Source organism: Cervus canadensis, chromosome 9 (assembly GCF_019320065.1).
Source record: "Cervus canadensis isolate Bull #8, Minnesota chromosome 9, ASM1932006v1, whole genome shotgun sequence".
Lineage (NCBI taxonomy): Eukaryota > Metazoa > Chordata > Mammalia > Artiodactyla > Cervidae > Cervus > Cervus canadensis.
The window spans coordinates 64293719-64318417 of record NC_057394.1 but is presented as its reverse complement, the minus strand read 5'-3'; the positions used below and the strand labels follow the sequence as shown (position 1 = coordinate 64318417).

The 24699-nt window shown below is 45.5% G+C and overlaps 1 protein-coding gene and 1 non-coding gene across 2 annotated transcripts in view; both read left to right on the top strand.

Annotated features, from left to right (window-relative positions):
- The window catches only part of SIAH3 (siah E3 ubiquitin protein ligase family member 3), a 70563-nt gene that overhangs the window by 29417 nt on the left and 16447 nt on the right, over positions 1 to 24699 (top strand). The gene's annotated exons all lie outside the window — the stretch shown is intronic.
- Positions 6657 to 6763, top strand: LOC122447720. The gene has a single exon (XR_006271369.1). It is a non-coding gene; the product is annotated as a U6 spliceosomal RNA (small nuclear RNA).

The window sequence follows — 24699 nt, the reverse complement described above, 5'->3', positions numbered from 1 at the left end:
ACGACAGCTGAAGAGACCTATTAATGCGAGCTGCCTGGGGAGTCCTGAAGTGTGAGACGCAATTATATTTCTTATTTATTTCTCCTGGCTTCATCTTTAAGGGTGAAGAATAGATGGGTAGGCAAGATCTTGTGAAATCACTAAATATTTAGTGATGCTATCCTAGCGCCCAACCGGGTACCGCATACTGGCATGCAAGGACGTGAGCATGCCTGCACAGGCCAAGTCTCCCAATTTCTCAGCCCAGCCCTACAGACACGAGAGGACAGCCTGTTTTCTATTTTTGTTTTTTTAAAGTGAGGAATCTGAGGCTCAGAGAGAATAAGTCCTTTTCTCTAATAAGTGGTAGAGCAGAATTTATAGCTGGATTTTCCAGTTCCAGTGCATTATTTTTATAAATCCATGACCCCACTTTCTTTACATTCCAGGCTCTGTGTGATGTAGTCTAGGGGTCCAGAAAGATTTTATCAAGTGATTTCCAACCCTGCCTGCATGGTAGACTCAGCTAGCAATCTTTAAAAGAAGGGGGAAAAATGCCCAAACCTGGGCACCACCCCCAGAGATTGTGCTTTAGTTAGATGAGATCAGGCCCAGAACCTTTGACCATACAGAGATGGGAGAGAAGGAAGATGTGGGGAACACAGTGCGTGGTGGGGCCGTGGTCCCTGTTACTGTTTTTATTAATAACAACGCTTTAGTGACTGCAAGATGGGCCAGGTGCCCTGCCTGCTCCTGGGCCTTATCACGCTCAGTCCCACTGACAACCCTCCGGGGCGGAGAACATAATTGACATGTTCAGGGAACTTAATATGGCACAATGAGATGAATTAAGGGCTTGGAACTAATAGGAATTGACTTCAAAACCAAGTTCTGCCGGTTTCTATTTGTGTGATTCTGAACAAGTCACTTAAACCTCTTTAAGTCAAATTTGCCTGGTTCATAAAACAGGATGTAAAAATTGCCCTAAGTTATAGCGAGCGGAGATAAAATGGAAGAAAACATGTCTTTGAACTTTGTAGGGTCTACTATGTAGGCCAGCAAAACAACGTCCTGATGACATTACAGAGGGATAGACTGAGGCTCAGAGCAGGAAGCAAGGCACCCAAGGTGACAGGTGGGGCGGACACACTCCTGATACAAACCAGGGTCACCCACCCCTCTCCCCCTCCCCACTGTGGGTTGATGGGATTAAACCACCAGATGAACATTTTCACGGTATCTGCTTGTGTTGAAGGCATGTGTATCTGAGGACCTCTTGTCTTAAGGGTAGGGAAGGATAATGTGGGTGGAGGGGAGTAGGCAAAGCTTCCTGGTGTCTTTGGATAGTAAAAGTTGTTGTTCAGTTGCTAAGTCATGTCTGACTCTCTGTGATCCCATGGACTGCAGCACGCCAGGCTTACTTGTCCTTCACTATCTCCCAGAGTTTGCTCAAATCCATGTTCATGGAGTTGGTGATGCCATCAAACCATTTCATCCTCTATTGCCCCCTTCCCCTCCCTCCTTCAATCTTTCCCAGCATCAGGGTCTTTTCCCATGAGCCAGCTCTTCACATCAGGTGGCCAAAGTATTGGAGCTTCAACTTCAGCATCAGTCCTTCCAATGGATATTCAGGCTTGATTCCCTTTAGGATGGACTGGTTGGATCTCCTTGCAGTCCAAGGAACTCTCAAGAGTCTTCTCCAGCACCACAATTTGAAAACATCGTCATTCAGCCTTCTTTATGGTCCAACTCTCACATCTGTACATGACTATTGGAAAAACCACCTTTGTTGGCAAAGTGATGTCTCTGCTTTTGAATATGTTATCTAGGTTTGTCATAGCTTTTCTTCCAAGGAGCAAGCATCTTTTAATTTCATGGATAGTAAAAGGCTGAGGCTAAAGTCTTGCCAGTGCTTAGGGGGATCACGGGAACAGACCAAGCTCTCTAGAGCTGAGAGTTAACATTCAGGTAATTGGAGTATTTTAAAGCTGGAAGGCATATCAACTGTAGGTTTCACAAAAGAAAAGAAAATTGGAAAAACTCCAGAGGTAGAACGTGAGACTTAAGGTTGCTAAAGTAGTGGCTATAAAAAGACTTACCTCAGAAACTGGGGCAGACTTGCCTTGCCTCTAGCGGTTCTGAGGATCAGCTAAAATAGTAGACCAGTGCTTTAAAAACTTGGAAGCAGCACTTCTTAGCACTGGCTGTCTATCAGAATCACCCAGGGAGCCTTCACAAGCCTCCAGAAGTAGGGGGGGCACCCCAGGCTAATTAAGCCAACAGGCAGGGGTGGGTGGGGCAGTAAAAGCTCCCCAGGCGAATCAGCTGAGCAGAGAAACCTGAGAAACCGCCACTCGGAAGCTTCAGGCAAATATGAGTTGTGATTCTGTTATTATGCAAACAGACCCAACACTATTATGGAATATGGTGCCCACCTTCAACTGAGGTTCAAAGAAGAGCTAATAGCTTGAAGCTACAGCAGAAGGGCTTCTTCGGTGGCTCAGTGGTAAAGAATCCACCCGCTAATGCAGGAAATGAAGGTTTAATCCCTGGGTCAGAAAGACCCCCTGGAAGAAGAAAGGGCAGCCCAGTCCAGTATTCTTGCCTCGGAAATCCCATGGACAGAGGAGCCTGGCGGGCTACAGTCCATGGGGTCACAAAAAGTCAGACACAAGTCAGTGACTGAACATCAACAGCAGAAGGGACCAGTTAAACCAAAGGAGAAGCTGTCTGTCCTGCGGATTAGAAGAATCCCTCGGGCTTATCCCTCTCTAGGGCAACCCGAGTACAGACATCTACGAGGACCTGCAGCCTGCATTTGCTCTTTAATAAAGGAAATAAACAGAACTGCATGGAGGTAATATTTAAGGCTGGGATAGAGGCCATGGGGGCAGGAGGTGGAGTTGGAGAGCACAGTAGCTTTCAGACCAGCTCCTCCTGTTTCAGAATAAGGATGAGTGTCCATCCCCCATGTCTGTGCACACCCCGCTCTCACATAACAAATATTTGTCAACTGTACTGAGGATACTGACTCTTCTAAAAATAACATTTGCCTGATTGTATGAAAAATACACGTTCATTTTCAAACTTTGCCAATAAGAATATTAAAATTTTAAATGGCCCATAATCTTACATCCCAGAGGCAATTCTTATAAATATCAATTAATTTTGCTTCCCCCCACCATTCTCTCTCTTTCTCTCTATGTGCTCACTTGATAATGAAAACTTCAGCTCACTTTTCCATGGCATTAATCACTCTTGAGTAATAATTCAGAGCTAAAGCTTAGATCAGAAAAGATTCAAGTTCAAATGCAGTTTGTTTAGTTATAAAACAAACCCATTTAACTCAGAGTGTTTCCATGTGATCCAACATGCTGCCTACTATACAGGTATACCTCATTTTAGTATGCTGCACAGATTTTGTGTTGTTTACAAATGGAAGGTTTGAAGCTTTGTGGCAACCCTGAATTATCAGAGGATGGTTAGTACTTTTTCGGCAATAAACTATTTTTAAATTAAGGTATGTGCATTGCTCTTTTAGACATAATGCTCATGTACACTTAATAGACTACAGTATAGTGTAAACTTTTATATGCACTGGGAAATTTAAAACTGTATGTGACTTGCTTTATTGCAATATTCTCTTTATCATGCCTGGCTGGCAATCTCTCTGAGGTCTGCCTACACTTTGAAAAAGTAATGAGTGATTACCAGGGTAATATATTTAAAAAACCTCTGGGCTTCCCAGGTGGTGTTACTGGCAAAGAACCCACCTGCCAATGCAGGAGACTTAAGAGACATGGGTTTGATCCCTGGGTCAGGAAGATCCCCTGGAGGAGGGCATGGCAACCCACTCCGGTATTCTTGCCTGGAGAATCCCATGGACAGAGGAGCCTGGTGGGCTACAGTCCATGGGGTTGCCAAGAGTCAGACACGACCGAAGTGAGTAAGCACAAATGCACATATTCACCTCTAAGAAATTTACAACAGAGTTGAAAAACAAGTCCCCAAATCACATTCCAGAAAGACTGCAATTTTTCTGCCCATGGTTCCCCAGTTACAGGAGCGGGATAACAGACAGATGAGAGTCGAGACCTCGGTGTCTTCAGAAAGTAGTGAGTAGCTGGCAGGCTCTTAGACTAACCCGGGGAGCCTGGACTGGCAACTCCAGGACCTAGACTCCTCCGAGATGCCCTGGGTCCCACATGTCCCCTGCAGCTGCGGACAGATGCTCCAAGAGCAGAAGCATGTAGTCCCAGCAAAGAGCACACAGGTATGATGCATTCCCTGTAACCGCTGCTGATGGCCCACATAAATCATTCTGCCCCCTCTCCAGGCCCTCAGCCCTGCATCCTGGAGGGTGGTGCTGAAAGATAAGAACCAGACATCAATCTGGCTCGTGAAGAAGAACCCCCAGGCATCTCACAGGGCACATTTGTTCTGCTCTCTCTTCCTACCCAGCTTGCTGAGTTGCAGATCCTCCCCTTCGCTGCTTTTCTGCCCCACTTCACTGATTACCAACCAAATCATCACAAACAGGTATTTCCTGGGGGCCCTATCTAGGTGATGATAAAATTAAGAGGGCTACAGAGCCACTAAAATAACGCATGCTTGTAATTTGCATCTTTGTGTCATTAATTAGAGGGCTTCCCTGGTGGCTCATGGTAGAGAATCTGCCTGCCAATGCAGGAGAAGCGAGTTCGATCCCTGGGCCAGGAAAATCCCCTGGAGGAGGGCAAGGCAACCCACTCCAGAATTTTTGCCTGGAGAATCCCCATGGACAGAGGAGCCTGGAGGGCTACAGTCCATGGGGTCACAAAGTGGTAGGATATGACTGAGCGACTGAACACGCATGCACACATCTGTGTACAAGGCACAGAGGGGAACATACCGGAGGAGCAACGGAGCCTGGCCGGGAGAGTTTGGGAAGGACAGGACTTTCCAGGAAGACAGAATGTGTGGTGCAAAGGCCCAGGGGCAGGGATGGGCCCCCAGGAAACAGGATCGGCAGCAGCATGTTAGGAGGAAGCCCCACAGCTGGCTAGTCCCCAGTGAGGCTGCTCCAAGGACCCCAGGATCTGGGAGAGGAGGGGAAAGAGAAGCCTCAGGGAACCCAGAGACTCTCACAGAAGTGGCCCTGATGGAGAGTCTCTTCTCCCCAGGTTACTCAGGGAAGGAGGTGAGAAGCAGGGCAGTGGGTACCCGGAAGGACCTAAGAATCACTAGGCACCATCGCCATCGAGCAGACCTGCCCCTAATATCTGTGGGCCTGGGGCAGGTGGAAGCCCACATCCCAAACCTCTGTGCTTTGAAGAGAGCAGCCCCATGAGCCTTCAGCATCTCGGTGAGGCGAGGCAAGCGAAGGTGAGGGGGCGCTCCGTGACTGCTCAGAGCAAGTGTAATTAGAGGGCGCACCCCAGAGGGCTGCTGTCCTGGGGGTTTTGTTGACATTTACACCCGGACAAATGCTGTTCCTGCAAGGCTTTTATGACTCAGCTGTTCTAATTTAAAACAACATTTTAAAAAATAGACGCATACACATAATTTCCCACTCCACAGGTTAGTGGAAATACGGGGCTCCCTTACTTCTGCTGGGATATGAACACCAGTTAAGCCTCACTTCACTGTCTTCATGCCAGTCTGGTCTGGTCACCAGGATGCTGAGATAAAGAGGCTGGTAGAACCAGGGGCCAGCAGGTTGCCAGAGCACAGGGCACCCTTCCTGTGGCCTTTCTTTCCCCTGGAGCAGAGTGATGGGGTGGTGCAGAACAGATGCAAACCAGAGGGGGCTTCCCATGGGGTGTGGTGGTAAAGAGCCTGCCTGCCAGTCCAGGAGACATAAGAGACTCAGGTTCGATTCCTGGGTTGGGAAGTTCCAATAGAGAAGGGAGAGGCTATCCACTCCAGTATTCTCAGGTTTCCCTGGTGGCTCAGACAGCAAAGAATCTGCCTGCAATGCAGGAGACCTGGGTTCGATCCCTGGGTTGGGAAGATCCCCTGGAAGAGGGCATGGCAACCTAACCCAGTATTCTTGCCTGGAGAATTCCATGGGCAGAGGAGCCTGGCGGGCTGCAGTCCATGACTGAAGTGACCTAGCACGCACAGAGGGGGCTTCAACCACGGTCCTCGGTCTCAATGCAGGTCTAGCAGGAAGGCTGCCTGGCTTCACTCCTGCCTCCAACCTCCTGTGTGAACCTGGGCAATGCAGCGACGTTTCTCTGTGCCTCGGTTTCCTCATCTCTAGAACGGGGCTGGTGATGATGCCTAACTTGTGGCTTTGTTGTGGGAATGAAAGGAGAGGCTGCGTATGGCGTGCTTCATGTGAGGCCTGGCTCCTGGAAAGAGTTCTCTAAGTAGTACCTGTTGTCATTTTTATTATCAGGCTCCCTGTGCTGCCAAGTCACCTTAACTGCTGCCGTCAGCTGTGTGACAGATGGAGAAACTGATTCCCAGGAAGTTGATTGACTTGTCTAGACTCTTGAGACTCAGCAGGCCGGGGCAGGCATGGAATTCAGGGCTGTAGTTTTTTTTTTTTTCCTACCAAGCCCTCTGGGATCATACTGTGAACACCTGTGATCAACAGAAAAAGCCAGAAAGCATGGTGTTTCCCGGTAGATAAGATGTAATACTTTCAAATGAACCTAAAGATAATGATATTTTATCGTTATAAAAATATGGTGCTCGCTTCGGCAGCGCATATACTAAAATTGGAACGATACAGAGAAGATTAGCATGGCCCCTGCGCAAGGATGACACGCAAATTCGTGAAGCGTTCCATATTTTTAATAAAAGAAAAAAAAAAAAAAATATGCCACATGTATTAATCATGATTCTCCAGAGAACAGAACCAATCAGTTCCGTTCAGTTGCTCAGCCGTGTCTGACTCTTTGCAACCCCATGGACTGCAGCACAGGCTTCCCTGTCCATCACCAAACTCATGTCCATCAAGTCAGTGATGCCATCCAACCATCTCATCCTTTGTCATCCCCTTCTCCTCCTGCCTTCAATCTTTCCCAGCATCAGGGTCTTTTTCAATGAGTCAGTTCTTTGCATCAGGTGGCCCAAAGTATTGGAGTTTCAGCTTCAGCATCAGTTCTTCTAATGAGTATTCAGGACTGATTTCCTGTAGGATTGACTGGTTGGATCTCCTTGCAGAACCAACAGGATCTACCTATCTATGTATCGATATATCTATACATATACATGGGCTTCCCAGGTGTCACCAGTGGTAAAGAACCTGCCTGCCAACCCAGGAGATGTAAGAGACACAGGCTCGATCCCTGGGTCAGGAAGATCCCTTGGAGGAGGACATGGCAAGCCACTCCAGTATTCTTGCCTGGAGAATCCCATAGACAGAGGAGCCTGGACTGTGTGGGCTATAGGCCACAGGGCCACAAAGAGTTGGATATGACTGAGCAACTTGGCACGCACACATGCATACATATACATACAGACACTCGTGCCCCCAGTATGTGCCACAGAAAGGTATGGAAGCGAGAAAACTGTGCCACAGATTCCCAGGGAGTCTATGTCATGATAATGATCGTCATAATCATTGTAATATTAGCCACCCACTGCTCCACAATGACTGTGAAGAGTAATGGGATGTGGTTAACAAAGTCCTTGGGGAATTCTTCAGCAGGCACTGTTTTTAACCTCTTTCAGGAGAAAAAAAAAAAAGGATAAACTAGGAATGGGACCATCACCCTGTCCAAGCTGTGTGAAATGGGCTCAGGGGGGTGTCCGTCCTCTCTTCTGGGGTGTTATTGTCGTTCAGTTGCTCAGTCATGTCCGACTCTTTACAACCCCTTGGGCTGCAGCATGCCAGGCTTCCTGTTCCTCCACTATCTCCCAGAATTTGCTGAAACTCATGTCCATTGAATCAACGATCCTAGGGTGTAGGTGAGGACAAAAAGAGATCCTGAAAGTGAACACCCTGGGAAAACTAGCGAGCTTGGAACCCATCTCCAAGCCTGGCCCTGCACGATCAACCTCAGGTCACGTTTCTGCATCAGGCAGCTTGGGAGCCCACTGGCAGCTCCTCCTCAGAGTCCTTGGTCTGCCCGACGTGACCCACTGGTTTCTTTTCCATCTCCACCCGTGCTGGGAGGTGTACTCTGGATGAGCGGCTCTGGGCCAAAAAGAGCGCACAGCGTGAGCCTGGCTCCTGTTCTCTGAATGTGTCCCTGGCATCCAAGCCCAGATGATCCCTCTCTCCCAGGAGACCTAGCCCTCCCCAGGTGAGCTGTCCCTCTCCAGGTGATCTAACTCTCCCAAACTGACAGCTGAGGAATCACTGAAAGTCCAGAGCCATCCTCACAGCAGGACCAGGTTAGACGTTCCCTGGTTCCCCAGAGACAGAAGCACCTTCCCTTTTGCAAGACCTTCCCCCAAATGACCTCCGAGTCCTACGTAAGTAGAGGCTGATGGACATGAGAAACGGCAGTTAAACCAAGAGGAGCAAGCTCCAGGATAGGATGGCTCTGGGAAGCTTTGGAAGGAGAAATTGGAGCAGGTGACAACAGAAGTAGTTATTCCCTGTCTGCAAGGAACTTCAGGACAGGAAGTACACCAGGACCACAGTTTCATAGCCCTAAGACCCTGATAATGGTTTCCTGAAATTAGAAAAGTCACCCATAGGAGGTGCCATTTAGAAGGCACTAAAAATACTTTTCCAGAACATCTATTTGTCCTATAAACAAAGCCTCATTACAGAGTTTTCAAAATCTAGTTAGGCTGAAAACATTCTCTCCTGTTCATTGCCTCCCTTCTGGCCAGAGTACCAACTACCACCACCCTTCACCCCCTCCAACTAGTCCTGCCTTTAAGTTCCAAAAACCTTCACCACAACCACCATCACCATCACCATCACCACTACCAACACCAATGAGCAACTCTTCTGCCCCAGACAATGTGCTGTGGTACAGGACTTTCTCTTTTCCTTAAATTCACCCTATGACAGAATTCTCTTACTGTCTTGGTTTTACGTAGGAAGCTCAGAGACGTTAAGTGACTTTCCCTAGGTTGCACAGCAAATGAACAGCTAAACCAGGACTCAAATCCATGTCTCCAAAATTCACACTCTTAACTTACTTCCCTATTTTACTGCCCCTGAGCATAATAGAATAGCTCCTCAGCGTATTCCTGCAGAAGCCAAGGAGAAAGATACAGACAAGTGTGCTGTTGGTTCTCTTTCTTTCCGACTCTGTGCCTGGTTTCTGGAGAGTCTATTCTAGGCTCTTTCAGGCTGTACATGCAGACCCTCACTCTAAAGACAATGAACCAGGGAGCCCAGGGAAGTTTGTAAAGTTTGTTGCTTCATATCTCCAGAGATGCCTGTAAGTGAATCAGTAGTGACAACTCACAGTCAAATTTTAGCAGAAGAATCTCTTCAAAATAATCATTTTGGAAGAGCATCAACTCTAGATGTCTATCATCCACATGAGTAGAGCAGCACATTAGTTCTCTAAATGTTTGCCTCCAACTCTGAGCCTAGAAGTGAGAAATTGACGGGCTCCATGCAAACGCTAGGCTAAAATTCCAGTCCTATGTGGGTTGCAGTACTTTTCTATTTTCTGAGAGCGATATGCTCTGATTCCAGGACACATCAATACCCCATGTCTAAGCCCCCAAATACCAGCCACTGGAAGCAGAGTTTGAAAAATGCCTCCTGGATTTTAAGTATCTAGAGTGGTTTGCGGCAGCAGTATATCAGCCCAACAACACGTGCAAGAGCCGAGATATATGTGTGATTCTGGTGCAAACCATTCCTCACCCACGCCCAGAGTGGAAGCAGTCTCCTATCTTGTGCAGAACAGAAGTGCATCCATCTGTTCAGCCAGCTAGCCACTGCGGAGCGTCCCTAATGGACATGGGACACGGCTGAAGATGGTTGTCTCTTACTTTCATTGAAAGGAGGGTGTTGAGTTGAGCAACCGGAGGGGCTGGCATCTCTACCAGCTATCCTTGTAGAGCCTGGTTTGCCAGGAGGTCCAGAACGCTGGCTGCGGGCCACTGTGGTCCAAGCTGATGGCTTCTTAGCCACCCTTGCTGAATCGCGCCTTCAGTTTGTTACCCCAGGACTTCTCAGTCTTTTAGAAACTTTGGGTGCTGTGGGTCAGGCCTGGCTCCAACAGGGGGCTCATGGCCAAGGGACCACCCTGGACCCAGCTGCCAAAAGGAGTTCTAAATGGGTTTTTTTTTTTAATGTTTATGTTTTGTTTCATTTCTCTCCCTCTCTTTCTTCCTCTCTCCCTGATACACACATTATTTGAAAAATAGCATTTATTTTTCTAATGACAAAACCAGCACATGCTCTGTAAGGATGCTTATAAAATATAGAAAACCACCAAGAGAAAAAAATTGCCTATAATCAATCCCACCCAGTGATCACCACAATTCTGGTATTTGTGCTTCCAGCAAAATGTTAATGCAATATGTTTGACTGTATTTTTTACAATAAGAGTATTAAATAGCATTATGCATATATGGTCTTACCTTCCTTTTTTAAAAAGTAATATATTTTAAACATTTTACAAGGTCAGTATGAAGGTAGGACTCTTTCGGGGAAGCCCCTTGGGCACTTTTAAGTCCGGTGTCCCCTGACTTGAGTTTCAGCCAGGCTAGAGGAACATGGCCCAAAGGACTGATGCTCTTGGCTGAAACTTTGCTTGCAGTCTTGAAGCAGCTGAACTGCCCACAGTCAGGAGTTATGCCTGGCAAAACCCCTGAGAGACATGGCTCTCTGTCTCTACCAGGCACGTCTGATTTATCTAGGGCATTTGTTAGAACATTCAGAGATTCTCATTCCACTGATCTGCAGGCACAAAAAACATGTCCAGTACTTGTAATGATTTCCAAACCATAGTCTATAAATTTCCAGGGCAGCCTTAAGAGTGGAATGGAAATTATGGAGTCCATTTAAAGGTCTCGATTCTATAGAGCCCCCAGCATCCCCAATTCCCTCCACCCTCACTCCCAACAACTCAGCCAATTACTTTAAGGCAGCAGCTGCTGAAAGTTCAAGGGTTATGTGAGGCAGCCTCGGGATTTATGTCTGCTTCAGGACTCACTGACCCTCATCGACTTCTCTTATGTGTCAGGACCGAGAGCGAACCATCAATATTGTTCCAACAGGGTTGGAAGCCCGCTCATCCCCCGTGTGGGGACATGCCACTGCAGGCAGAAACACAGGGCACTCCAGTCCCAGAAGCTTCTTAATCGACTAAGACCTTTCAGATGAGAAATAGGTACAAATTGTAAACATGTTCATGATCTGAGAAGTGTAAGAAATACAACATTCTTTTCTCTATAACTGAATTTATATCTTGGCTTCCCATTCCATCAAGAGTGGAAACAATCTTAGCCAAGTTGAAAATTCCCCACTCTTGCCCAGGGTTTTGTCCACATTTTGAGGGGCCTAAGAAGTGGTGTTCCTTTTTTCTTTTTTTGACCACACAGCATGGCTTGTGGCATCTTAGATCCCTGACCAGGGACTGAACCCGTGCCCCCTGCAGGGGCTTCTAACCACTGGACTGCCATGGAATTTCCTGACATGATGTTATGATCAAAGTTTAGCAATCAGCTCTCTTGGGTAAAAAGGATATATACATATGTACCTAAGTTTACTATAAACTTTACTGATATAAACTACCTGTGACCAGTCTAAAAAATAGTAAACTATACAATATTCTTAATCTCAAATTTCACATAGCCACACAGAATGCCTTCATAGGTTCTGCTGAACTCTTGTACCCATAGCCAACCTATAGTTACAATTGGTGCATCACTTGACAAGACCAGGTTATCATGAGACATCGCCACTGAGCTGATGAATGTGTGTGATTTCCCTGCGAATGTTGGTTAAGAGTTTCTTTCACGTTAACAAGATAAAAGTGAACCAGGCAAGGTACATGTCAGAGTATCACTCAGACGTCAATGTGTAAATGACTCCTTGGCTTAATCAGATAACAATTTTAGAACACAGTAAAAGGGTGTTTCCTCAATTTTTTGCACTAGTTAACACAAACGAACAGCTATATACCCAATGCATTTTAAAATGTAATTTGCCTTATTAACGTTTTCTTGGGAAGGGAAGGATGGGACGAACTGAGAGAGGAGCATTGACATACACACACTATCCTGTATAAAACAGTGGGGAGCTGCCGGCTAGCACCGGGAGCTCAGCTCGGTGCTCTGTGATGGCCTGGAGGGGTGGGAGGGAGGGCCAAGGGAGAGCGGATGTGTGTATACACAAGCTGCTTTATGTTATTGTGCGGCAGAAACTAACACCGCTCTGTAAAGCAATTATACTCTAGTAAAGAAGAAAACATTTTCCCCATTATTTTCTTCAGTCTCCTCTAGACAATCAAAAAATTTAAAAAGCCAAAACAGAGAACCAAACCCTGACATCCAGTACTTGAGAATTTCCTAAATACTCCCACCACGTTTCCTGATTCCTCTACACACGCGGTCTTCTCCAGGTCCATGGCTCCCAGCTCACTCCTATGCCTCTATGGATGAACAGGGATGAAGATTCTAAAACTCAAGGGATCTCCCTGGTGGTCCAGTGGTTAAGAACCCACCTGAGGAAGCAGGGACCATGGGTCTGATTCCTGGTCAGGGAACTAGGATCCCACATGCCTCAGTGCGACTGAGCCTGCCCTTCATAACGAGACAGTCTGTGTGCCGCCAGCGAAGAGCGCATGTGCCACCAAATAAATAAATAACTCATTAGAAGAGCTGGGAGATGCAATGGTAACTTTCTGCTGTACTAAATCCACTAAATCAATCCATATGTGTTTGGGTCATGTGGTTATTGTACGTTTAACGCTCTGAGGAGCAGCCAGAATGTTTTCCAAAGTAAACATTCCAAAGAATGTTTTCCAAAGTAGCTGTACCATTCTACATTTCCACCCACAGTGTATAAGGATTCCAATTTCTCCACATCCTCACCAATTCTTGTTACCTTTTTTTTTTTTTAATTTTAGCCATCTTAGGGGGCATGAAGAGGTATCTCATTGTGGTTTGGAACCGAATTTCCCTAAAAGCTCATGACATTGAATATCTTTTTACATGCTTGTTGGCTATATATCTTCTTTTGAGAAATGCATCTTCAAAAGAAAGTGAAAATGAAAGCTGCTACGTCATGCCTGACTCTTTGCCACCCTATACAGTTCATGGAATTCTCTTTGAGACTCTATACAGCCCATGAATTCTCCAGGCCAGAATACTGGAGTGGGTAGTGTTTCCCATTTCCAGGGAATCATCCCAGGGATCAAACACAGTTCCTCTGCATGGCAGGTGGATTCTTTACCAGCTGAGCCACAAGGGAAGCCTTGCAAAGCCTTAAACCATTTCTTAGTTGGGTTACTTGTCTTCTTGTTGGTTGTAAGAGTTCTTTACATATTCTGGATACAAGCCCCTTATTGGATATATGATTTGTAGATAGTTTCTCTCATTTTTTTGCTGTATCAAATATCTTTACAACATCAAGGAATATAATTATGTGATTTCTTTTGATCTACTTATATAGTAAATCACATTAACGGCTTTCTAATATTGAATCAGTCTTGCATCCCTGGTTTGAACCCTTCTTAGCCAAGGGATATTCTTTCAATATGCTGCTGCCATACTATAGTTGTATCATTTTATTACAACTTTACATCAGTATTCATAAGTGAGATTAGTCTAAGCTCTCTTTTTATGTTGTCTTCATTAAATTTTATAATTAGTATTTTGGTAGGCTTTAAAAAAATCAGATTCCTTTTTGGACTGCTTAGCCATTTAAATAAGCTGAGGATCATCTGTTTGGTAAAGATTTGGTGGCAGTCCTATGTGGAACCATCTGGGCCTGGGGGTTATATCTTGGGAGGATGTGAGAGAGGAAAAACAGCTTTCTCTACTGCTTTTCAGATTTGCCTTCCCTCTGAGGTTTACTTGTGTGAACTCATCTCTTCCAGGGAAAGTACACATACATCGCTATCATGTCTGACTCTCTGTGACCCCATGGACTGTAGCCTGCCAGGCTCCTCTGTCCAAGGAATTTCCCAGGCAGAAATACTGGAGTGGGTTGCCATTTCCTCCTCCAGGGGATCTTCCCAACCCAGGGATCGAACCTGAGTCTCCTGTGTTGCAGGAAGATTCTTAACCATGAGCCACCTGGAGCTCCCCTACATTTGCATAGGCTGAAGTAATTCTATAACTTTTACAAATTTCCTCTCTGACTTCATTCTCATTTCATATTTGTACACTGTCCTTAGTAATGACTCAAAGTGTCCCTGGGAGAAAGGAGACCCCTCTATGTGTCCCACCTTTGCACTCTAGCCCTGGTGGATCAATTTGAATGTGAAACAAGAAGTTAGACCCTGCTCGCTCAACACAGGCTCTCCACACAGGACATGATCCGTGTTCCATCGAGTCAAGAGCTGTTTTCCTCTCATTCTTGTAAATGTTCTTCTCACTTCCTCTCATTCCCTGTGAGTGCTTCCCTGAACAAACACATGGCAATCAGGACTTAGGAAGTATTAATAACATATTCCTAAATTTGAATAAGATCTGTAAGTAGTTAAGAGCATTGCACCAATTTTATTTGCCTGATTTTGATCACTGCAAGATGGTTGTATGAGTTGTTAGCAATAGATGAAGTTGGATTCATGGTACATGGGAAATCACTGAAATTTTTTTGCAACTTAGTTGCATCTGGAAAAATGGTACTGATGAACCTAGTGGAGAATGGACTTGTGGACACTGCAGAGGAAGGTGAGGATGCGGTGAATTGAGAAAGTGGCATTGACATATATACACTCAGTTCAGTTCAGTTCAGTCGCTCAGTCATGTCCGACTCTTTGCGACCCCATGAACCACAGCACGCCAGGCCTCCCTGTCCATCACCAACTTCCAGAGTCCATATACACTACCACGTGTGAGAAAGATAACTAGCGGGAAGCTGCTATGTAGCACAAGGAGCTTAGCTCAGTGCTCTGTGATGACCTGTGCAGTGGGATGGCAGGAGGGGAGGGAGGTTTAGGAGGGAAGGGATATACATATATATATATATAAAATTATGACTGATTACACTGTTGTATGGCAGAAACCAACACAAAATAATAAAGCAATTTTCCACCAATTAAAAAATAAAATTTAAAAAAATGAGTTTAAAAGAAAAAATTGCACCACCTGGGAAGCCTACAAAAAAATATTTTAAAAAAATAAAATGAGTTCAAAAGAAAAACTATAAAAAAAAAAGTACCTGATATTGTACATAAAACTTAAACATTTGCCATCACAGCCTTAGAGTATACAACAATGGAAAAGGAGTCTGTTTTTTAGAGATAGATTTGTTTTAACTCATATATACTAATAACAATATTAATACAGTAATAGTAGGAATGGTAAAAATGAACTCACCTAAATAACATGTAAAGTGATTTTATTTTTAAAGATGTAATATGTAAAACCATTCTATTTGTAAAAGTTTCAACCACAGTTTACTTTATAGGAATCCATCTGTTTTCGGTGTCCAACTATATGCATCTCTAAAAAGGGGTGTGTGTAATTGGATAAAAATACACATTTTTAACTGCTACTAACCTTATATCCCTCTTCACATCCCAACCCACCCACCACTGGCAAACTTTTAGTAAGAAATTAGTTTATGTCAGCCTCTTTCCCCTCTCTTTTAAAATCCTTTAGTGGCCCCACCAAAGCCTTTATGATGAGATCCAAACTCCTTAGCAGGGCATCCACGTGTTCCAAGGATTCCTCTGTGCCATATCTCAACATCCCCAATCACCTTGACCCTCTCCACCTCCCAGACTGGCTGACCTGTCTGTAGCCTTGAATGCTACTGACATGTCCTAGCTTCTTGTCCGCATGAATGTCCCTGCTGTCTCCCCATAGCCTGCCCTTTCCAGAACAGTCCCCATTTGTCAGTCAAGGCTGGGCTCAGCTGTCACCTCCTCCATGAGACTTTCCTTGGCTGGACCTCTCTCCCTGTCTCCCCGCTGCTCCCCCGTCTCTCGGCTTCTTTCTACCACAGCATTGCCCACAGATGTATTGCCGTGTCTGTTTTCCAGCCTGTGCCTCCATCAGACTGTTCTCTCTTTAGGGGAAGACTTCAATGATGATAGACGTATCATCAGGATATATCACAGTTCCTAGCACATGGAAGTATGATGAATAAATGGATAAAGCAAAATCCATACACTCCAGCTTTAGGCAAGTTGACAGACTCTTTGATCCCTTCTACATACGTTCTACATGGCAAACACCCTCTTCCAACAACACAAGAGAAGACTCTACACATGGACATCATCAGATGGTCAATACCAAAATCACATTGATTATATTTTTTGCAGCCAAAGATGGAGAAGCTCTATATAGTCAGCAAAAACAAGACCAGGAGCTGACTGTGGCTCAGATCTTGAACTCCTTATTCAGACTTAAATTGAAGAAAGTAGGGAAAAACCAGTAGACCATTCAGGTATGACCTAAATCAAATCCCTTAGAGTGGAAGTGACAAATAGATTCAAGGGATTAGATCTGATAGACAGAGTTCCTCAAGAACTATGGATGGAGGTTCATGACATTGTAAAGGAGGCTGAGATCAAGATGATCCCCAAGAAGAAGAAATGCAAAAAGGCAAAATGGTTGTCTGAGGAGGTCTTACAGATTGCTGAGAAAAGAAGAGGAGCTAAAGGCAAAGGAGAAAAGGAAAGATAAACCCATTTGAATACAGAGTTCCAAAGAATAGCACGGAGAGATAAGAAAGCCTTCCTTAGTGATCAATGCAAAGAAACAGAAGAAAACAATAGGATGGGAAAGACTAGAGATCTCTTCAAAAAATTTCGAGATATCAAGGGAACATCTCATGCAAAGATAGGCTCAATAAAGGACAGAAATGGTATGGATCCACCAGAAGCAGAAGATATTAAGAAGAGGTGGCAAGAATACACAGAACTATATGAAAAAGATCTTCATGATGTAGATAACCACGATGGTGTGATCACTCACCTAGAGCCAGACATTCTGGAATGAGAAGTCAAGTAAGCCTTAGGAAGCATCACTATGAACAAACCTAGTGGAGGTGATGGAATTCCAGTTAAGGTATTTCAAATCCTAAAAGATGATGCTGTGAAAGTGCTGCACTCAATATGCCAGCAAATTTGGAAAACTCAGCAGTGGCCACAGGACTGAAAAAGGTCAGTTTTCATTCTAATCACAAAGAAGGGCAATGCCAAAGAATGTTGAAACTACTGCACAATTACTCGTCTCACACACTAGCAAAGTAATGCTCAAAATTCTCCATGCACTTCAACAGTACATGAACTGTGAACTTCCAGATGTTCAAGCTGGATTTAGAAAAGGCAGAGGTGGAGAAGGAAATGGCAACCCACTCCAGTATTCCTGCCTGGAGAAGTCCATGGACAGAGGAGCCTAGCGGGCTGCAGTCCATGGGGTTGCATGACTGAGCATGTGTGCACGAGGGTGGAGGGAGATGGGTTGGTAGCAATAAAGTGGGACTAAAAAAAAAAAAAAAGGGCAGAGGAACCAGAGATCAAATTGCCAACATCCATTGGATCATACAAAAAGCAAAAGAGTTCCAGAAAAACACCTACTTCTGCTTTATTGATTACGCCAAAACCTTTGACTGTGTAAATCACAACAAACTGTGGAAAATTCTGAAACAGATGGGAATACCAGACCACCTGACCTGCCTCCTGAGAAATCTGTATGCAGGTCAAGAAGCAACAGTTAGAACCAGACATGGAACAACAGACCAGGTCCAATTTGGGAAAGGAGTATGTCAAGGCTGTATATTGTCACCCTGCTTATTTAACTTATATGCAGAGTACATCATGAGAAACGCTGGACTGGATGAAGCACAAGCTAGAATCAAGATTGCCTGGAGAAATAGCAATAACCTCAGAAATGCAGATGATACCACCCTTATGGCAGAAAGTAAAGAGGAACTAAAGAGCCTCTTGAAAGTGAAAGAGGAGAGTGAAAAAGTTGGCTTAAAACTCAACATTCAGAAAACGAAGATCATGGCATCTGTTCCCATCACCTCATGGCAAATAGATGGGGAAACAATGGAAACAGTGACAGACTTTACTTTCTTGGGCTCCAAAATAACTGCAGATGGTGACTGCAGCCATGAAATTAAAAGATACTTGCTCCTTGGAAGAAAAGCTATGACCAACCTAGACAGCATATTAAAAAGCAGAGGATATTACTTTGCCAACAAAGGTCCATCTAGTCAAAGCTATGGTTTTTCCAGTAGTCAAGTATGGAAAGAGAGCTGGACCATAAAGAAAGCTGAGCACCGAAGAAATGATACTTTTCAACTGTGGTGCTGAAGAAGACTCTTGAGAGTCCCTTGGACTGCAAGGAGATCAAACCTGTCAATCCTAAAGGAAATCAATCCTAAATATTCATTGGAAGGACTGATGCTGAAGCTGTGACTCCAATAGTTTGGCCACCTGATACAAAGAACTGAGTCTTTTGAAAAGACCCTGATGCTGGGAAAGATTGAAGGTGGGAGGAGAAGGGGACAACAGAGGATGAGACGGTTGGATGGCCTCACCAACTTGAGGGACATGAGTTTGAGTAAACTCCAGGAGTTGGTGATGGACAGGGAGGCCTGGCGTGCTGCAGTCCGTGGGGTCACAAAGAGTCGGAAACGACTGAGCGACTGAACTGAACTGAACATACCTTTCAGTGACCCAAGCACGTCAGAGTTGTATAAAGCACAGTCCCCACTTCAAACTACTTAGGAGAGTACATTACTCTTGCTCACACTGTAGTGAGCAAGCTTTCTGGTACAAGGCTGCTTCAACCCAGAACTCCTGGTTCTGTCTTCTTTCACTTGCTTCAGTGCAAACAGTTGGGGACAGCATGCATGCTCAGTCATGTCCGACTCTTTGGGACCCTATGGATTGTCACCCACCAGGATCCTCTGTCCATGGGATTTTCCAGGCAAGAATACTGGAGCGGGTTGCCATGCCCTCTTCCAGGAGATCTTCCCAACCCAGGGATCAAACCCATGTCTCTTGCATCTCCTTCATTGCAGGTGGTGGATTCTTTACCCACTGCACCACCTGGGACAGCATGTGCTGAATGCACAACTAGAGCTGGCGCGGCCTTGCAGAGGCCTCATCTGCTCTCTGTTTTAAAATAGTGCATCCTCCCAGAGCATCCCCACTCCCTTTCCTAAAACATGAATGGTGGCTCCTAGTGGCAGCCAAAGTGACCCCTCAGTCTGGTGTATGAATATTTGGCTGAGAATTACCCTAATAATCCTGAAGATTTTCCTACCCTCCTTCTAGCTCAAGGACCATAATCCAAGAGGCAAAAGTTCCTCAACAGTTCCTGCCCTGGCTCACCCCACCTTGCTCTGTAAACTCACCACCCACGTCACTGGGCCATGGGAAAAAACTATCCTCCTGTCATTCTGCCACTTCATTGAAACTTAAACTCTTTGTTTTTTAAACCCATTTTCTGGTTGATTCTTTTACATGACATCCCAATTTCCATTTAAAGCATCTTCCCCTCCTGCTACCTGTCTCTTCCAGAGTCAGCCTAAACTGGCAGAATCTCCACCAAAATTCAGCCTCTCTGACACTTACTGTCTTCTGCTGCTGACCTAGACCAATGCCTGGAACGTACAGAATATCAGCAAATGTCATCAGTGGGGCGACTGGCGCACTTGACCGTCCCTATATTCAGGATTACACGAGACACTAAGTGTGAAAACACTTTTAAAATGCTAAAGTGATGGTTTGAGGCAATAGTTCTTCACTGAAGAGATGGCAAAGCAATGAATAATGTAACATGTTATTAAATATCTGTTGAGCCCCTGCTGGGTGAAAAGCTCTACACACACAATTTATTTCCATCATGATTTTCAGTCACTCATAGTAGAAAGCATAGCATACTCAATCTACCCTGTGTATCCTGATCCTGTATCCAGGATACGGAACCAATCCAAAGTGAACCCCCACACCACCCCTCCCAACCCCCAACTTACTTTCAAAGCTCTTGGTAATGTTGTCACACCTTTATTTCTCATCATTCTGCTAAGGCCTCACCCGTCCATGAAAAGACTAGCTTCTCACCAAGCTCAAGCTTTCCCTGGCCTCCGGGAGTTCTCTCTTCCCACCTCTCCACCATCCAGCTCTCATCTCTCGTTTCTGGCCCATGTTAAGGGTCACCCCCTGTACAAGGCTTTTCCTACAACTCAAGCCATTTGATCCTGAGGGGAAGTCGGCCTGCATCACTCCACGCTCTCTTATATTGTAGAAACATATGGCTTCACATCTGGCTTGTGCTGGCGAACTCCCTGATGGTTGAAACAGCAACATCTCTGTCCACGTCCCATTCAACTCATCACACTGTGCCCAGCATACCCTAGCTGTGCCGGTTGATAAGGACCCTGGGGGGAAATGGCCCTGAGCCTACAGTCAGAAGTGGGTACAGGCAGAGTCAGCCCTTCTCGTGGGATGGTTGCGGAAGCAAGGCCCCAGTTTCCCCACCCCACCCCCGCTGTGATCATGGCACTAGGAGAGGTCACTCACAAAGACAACGTTCTACCTCATTACCAATTCAGTCCCCGTGGAAACCCTTGCCAGGGCCCTTAATTTCTTGTGTTAAAACAACAAACGAGGTGACCCCAGCACAATCTCTAATAGGTAGCATGGGTCACCAATTATTCATCTCATGCTGGAGCTTTTCGCATGACGGGCTGAGATGAAAATTTGTCCTCTTCCTGGCAAGAGCCATAAATTAGTTTTATGCTACTGTTAAACCCAGAGGCAAAAGGGGGGAAGGGAATGGAGTGGGAGGAGGGTCAGTGAACAAGGCCTGGCTGTTTCCAGGGACAAAGCTACTTCTTGGACTCTGTGGACAAGGACAGAGGGGACAACAGGGGACAAGGAGGTTGGGCCACAAAACAGAAAGATCCAGAGACTCAGAGACAAGACCGTGAACTCTTTGAGGATCTGAACTGAATCTTAGTTTTCTTTTTATGCCAGTATCTGGCAGGTCTGCTGAACGAATGACTCAATCAATGATTGAATACATGCAACTATGTCTCTCTTAGCCAGATCTGAATGAAACCAATTATGCCACCTCCATATGAGTTCTCCATGAGTTCTCTGAGATCACTGGAGCCAGTAAAAATGATGGTGTCAATTAGCATATTTTGACATGTATTATTCCATAAGCTCTCAAATGGAAAAAAAAAAAAGTGTACAAGACCATACACACAATGTGTGTGTGCTCTGTCGCTAAGTCATGTCCAACTCTTCGAGATCCAATGAACTTTAGCTCACCAGGCATACATACAATGTTTAGGTATTCATGTTTAAAAGGCATTGAAAGAAAGCAACCACCAAAACATTAACAGTGCTACTGACAGGACAGTGGTCTTTTGAGTTTTCTATATTCTTCTTTATACTGTGCAAAATTTTCTGAAATTTCTTTGACCAGGATACATTCCCTTTTAATCAGAAAAAAAAAATCCATAAAAAAAAAAGATCCATGATCAACCCATAGTTATCTGGGCTAGAAAAAGAGAACAGTGGTGAGTGGTGTAGATCATCTAGAAGATGGGAAAAATCACCCAGGCTTGACTCTGGAATATGTTACATACATTTTTTTCCCCAGAAGATTTATCTTCCTAATTAGGCTTTGCTCTTTACTTAATATTAGGATTACTTCTAAGTCCCTGAGCTCCCCTGCCAACTAATGAGCTGAACTGGATGGCGAGAAAGAGTCAGCTTGGAACAAAATGAAATATGAGCTGCAGATAATCCACAGGCAGATAAATGAGCTTCAGTTGCACACAGAGGGGGCAGGAACCCCTGGGTGGACTCAGTTCCCCTGCTCGGAAGCCGGATTCCCAAGGATCGAAACCCAGCTTCACTACTGCTAACCCCAAAGTCTTGACAGACCCTTATCCCTTCTGCTGCTCTAGTTTCCTGGGATGCAAATTGCTAGTGATAACGGTTCCCACGTCCTGGAGCCCAGAGGGGGATTCAGTGAGGTGATGCATATAAGGCGCTTTCCACAGGTCCTCGGCAGATATCTGCCAGAACAATTAAGTGGGGGCACACCCCTGCCTGATTTGCATCCATATAATACTTTCTTCCAGATGGATTTCACTGTTTAAGACACATTCTAACATCTCCTTCACATCCTCCAGTTGAGGGGCAGGTTCCAACTTTCTCATCTTACAGTCACGGAAATGAAGACCTGGAAAAAAACGAAAAGAGTTGCTTCTGGTTTTGGAAGGAGTAGAAGAATTGGAACCACACTGCATTTCTGCAGGAGTCTTGATGGCTACCCACTCCCCATCACACATGGTGGGCAGAGGGGGTGGTGGTGGGGTTTCCACTCTACACCTCGGTTCCTTTCTCAGCCCTCACAAGGACATTTAAGTTTCACTTTGAGATCTGTCTGCAAAGATTTGTGACGATTAGCCAGGAAATTACTGTTAACTGCTTGGCCAAGTTCAATTGCTGTGGATATGCCAAGTTCCGGTAATGGGGAGAAACTGAAGAGACTTTTGCTCACTCTGATCCTTCATCACGAGGCTGGCACGTTGGCAGGGCTAGGATCGAGGACTTGTCATTCCTATGTTTTATGGAGGAAGGCCTTCCTGCCATCATCAACTTATCTCCCTTCTGAAATATTCTTGGACGTTAGATTAGTGGAAGAACTTTTTGGCCATGGTGGTATAGGGGAAGGGCTGGGGAGGAGGATAAAGTCCTTCCAAACCTAGCTTCCTGCAAGGAATTTATACAGAGATCAGACCCTTAGAGTCTACATGGATTCTAGCTCCTTCCTCATCTCCACCCAAGCCACCTTCCTTACCCTCTTCACTTCTCCTCCCTCCCATTCTCTCAGCGTGTTCAAGCTCAGTAGCTCAGTGGTGTCTGACTCTTTGCAACCCCATGGACTGTAGCCCACCAAGCTTGTCTGTCCATGGGATTCTCCAGGCAAGAATACTGGAGTGGGTTGCCATGCCTTCCTCCAGGGAATCTTCCCCACCCAGGGATCGAACCCAAGTCTCTTGCATCTCCTGCATTGCAGGGAGATTCTTTACTGCTTCAGCCATCAGGGAAGCACCCCACCCCCACCATTGGGTTTGACATTAACAGAGGAGGATGCAGAAAGGACAGGGTGGCTTGCCCTCAGCTTCTCTTTACAAGACACCACACAGAGCACCACCCTGATCATTCTACAAATCCCTGCCTGACATCTAGGAGCACGCAATCCCATTGCTCAGAAAGTCAGCGCTGAGAAGATGGGGACTATGTTGCCCTGTGTACCTCCCACGGCACATACTAATTGCTTAATATAGATTTCTTGAATGAGTGAGTGAATAAATGAATTTACCATGTGACAGCCCCAAGCTCCGGGAATTGGTGATGGACAGGGAAGCTTGGCGTGTTGCAGCCCATGAGGCTGCAAATAGTCAGACATGACTTAGCAACTGAACAACAATAAATGTGACAGCAAAACAGCATGGAAATCAACGGACGCTGCTGGAGAGGGTGATATTTGTTCATTTATGTTTTACTACTTAGAACTCGGAGGAGGAAGCTGCTTCTAAATTCTGAACATGAAAACCCAATTAAACTAAATAGTGGGAAATTATAGGCAGCTATAAAAAAGTGAAGAATTTATTAATTAAAGCTAAACTCGCTCCTAAAAAAATGAATTTAAATACTGTGAAAATAAAGAAGATAAACCAACTTCCCCCTCTGTGCTTAAAAATTCCCCCAGTGCTCTGCCTTCCCCTCTTCCCCCTCTGCCCCTCCTAGGAAGCAAGTCCATGTTACCAGGCTCTGCCTGGATATTGGGACCCCACATGACTGACAGATCAAGTCATTATCCTACAGAAGAGGGGAGCGTGTTTTGAAGGTGCCGTTGAAGTTTGTTAAAGAACCAGAGAGTTAAGAGAAAAGTCTGAGACCACTGAGAACCATCTATTTGGTTCCAAAAGAGATGCCCAATAGGATCTAAACTGACAGGAAGAGTGCGTCCAGCCCCTTGCTCCTCAAACTGTGGTCCATGACCCAGCAGCTTTGAAATCCAGGAATCTCAGTCCCACACACGCCTGCTGAGTCAGAGTCTGCTTTTTCACAAGATGCCCAGGTCATTCACTTGCATGCTGCGGTGTTTGAGCTAGACAGGTCTAGCCCCCTCTCAGTGGAGTAGTGAAAGGGGAGTTTTCCTGCTGATGGAACTGCCGGGGATGCTATGGGAGATTCACACACGTGCAGGGCATGCGCTTGCCCTTCTAGACCATTCCCTGAGAGCGAGGGGAATGATGGGGCAATAGAAAGCCAGCCCAGCCCCCTCCCTGGGGTGACCCTAGAGGGGACCCACACTGCAGGTACTGTGCGGGGTTCAACCAGTGTAGCCTGCAGAGGGTCCAGCTGGAGTCTGGGGCCCCGTGATCGCCTTCCCCTTAGGAGATGGAGCGTTTGGGACTCTGGAAGAAAGTGAGGGAAATGGGACCAAAACAGGACCAATGTTAAAATGCAGCCATGGTGAATTCTAGAAAGAAATACAATTGTGGGAACACTTTCAACCACCTTGAAGTATGTCGGACTAATTACCTTAGTGGACACTAATAATCGTGTTCCTTAGAGACGCGTGGTGACTGTAATAACTCAGAGATGAATATTGGATGAAGGAGTTATTAGGGAG